We start from the raw sequence: 1,252 nt of genomic DNA, 5'->3' as shown, positions 1-1,252 counted from the left end.
ATTGTTGAATAAAGTCGTTATTTTGTTTTTTTGGCGCACAAAAAGTATTCTTGTCACTTCATAACATTAAGGTTGAACCACTGTAGTCACATGAACTGTTTTAAATATGTCTTTAGTAGCTTTCTGGACATTGTAAGTGTTAATTATCTTTCTGTCAATGCAGGCCTCACTGAGCCATCGGATTTTATCAAAAATATCTTAATTTGTGTTCTGAAGATGAACGAAGGTCTCACGGGTGTGAAACGACATGAGGGTGAGTAATTAATGACAGAAATTTCATTTTTGGGTGAACTAACCCTTTACATATGACATTTTGGAATGTTATCAAGGCAAAACATGAAGTTATGTTCAAGATGGAAAGAACACATCTGAAATATAGCTATGCTTCCATCGAAAGTTGCGAATTTAACTAAAATTGGAATGTCGCATAAAAACATTTGTGAATAAAGCAGCGTTTTCGTTCCGTGTTCAAGACAACAAAATCGTTGTTCCTGGGAAATTGGCGTAAAATATCAGTAATAAAAAATGTAAGTTGCTGCGATCGAGCTCTTTTTTCCTCCATCGTAAATGAGTTGGTCTCAGAGCGTCAGATGAAACTCAATAAACGCTGTCATGTGATCTTGTTTTCGGATGCTGGTGTTTGGGAACACAATCGTGTGAGACGCTTCTGGAGGGAATTAAACCAAATCATTCTGATGACAGACTTTGACTCAAGTGTTTCAGAACCACAAAACCAACATTTGAGATGCTGCGATGCCATTGGTCCACTGGTTAGTCCAGTTATCCAATCACAGCCTATTTTTTATGCACATTTTTAGAATTCTTGCCATTTCCATCCAGCATATTTTATGTGATATCCCAAAATGTGCATAAAAATAGATGGAAACATAGCTAATTATATATATATATACTTTAGTATATATAGCAGAATTGAGTACACTCTCATATTTGACATTGCAAATGAAAATACATTAAAGGGCTATTATGCCCATTTTTACAAGATGTAATATTTTTTACAATATAATATATAAAAGTTTCTGGTGTCCCCAGAATGTGTGTGTGAAGTTTCAGCTCAAAATACCCCACAGATCATTTATTATAGCTTGTCAAATTTGCCTCTATTTGGGTGTGAGCAAAAACACGTTTTTGTGTGTGTCCCTTTAAATGCAAATGAGCTGCTGTTCCCGGCCCCCTTTCCAGAAGAGGGCGGAGCTTTAACAGCTCGTGCTTCGGTTGCTCAACAACAACAAAG

The sequence above is a fragment of the Ctenopharyngodon idella genome, chromosome 16 (genome assembly GCF_019924925.1).
Source record: "Ctenopharyngodon idella isolate HZGC_01 chromosome 16, HZGC01, whole genome shotgun sequence".
Lineage (NCBI taxonomy): Eukaryota > Metazoa > Chordata > Actinopteri > Cypriniformes > Xenocyprididae > Ctenopharyngodon > Ctenopharyngodon idella.
This window is presented reverse-complemented; position numbering follows the sequence as displayed.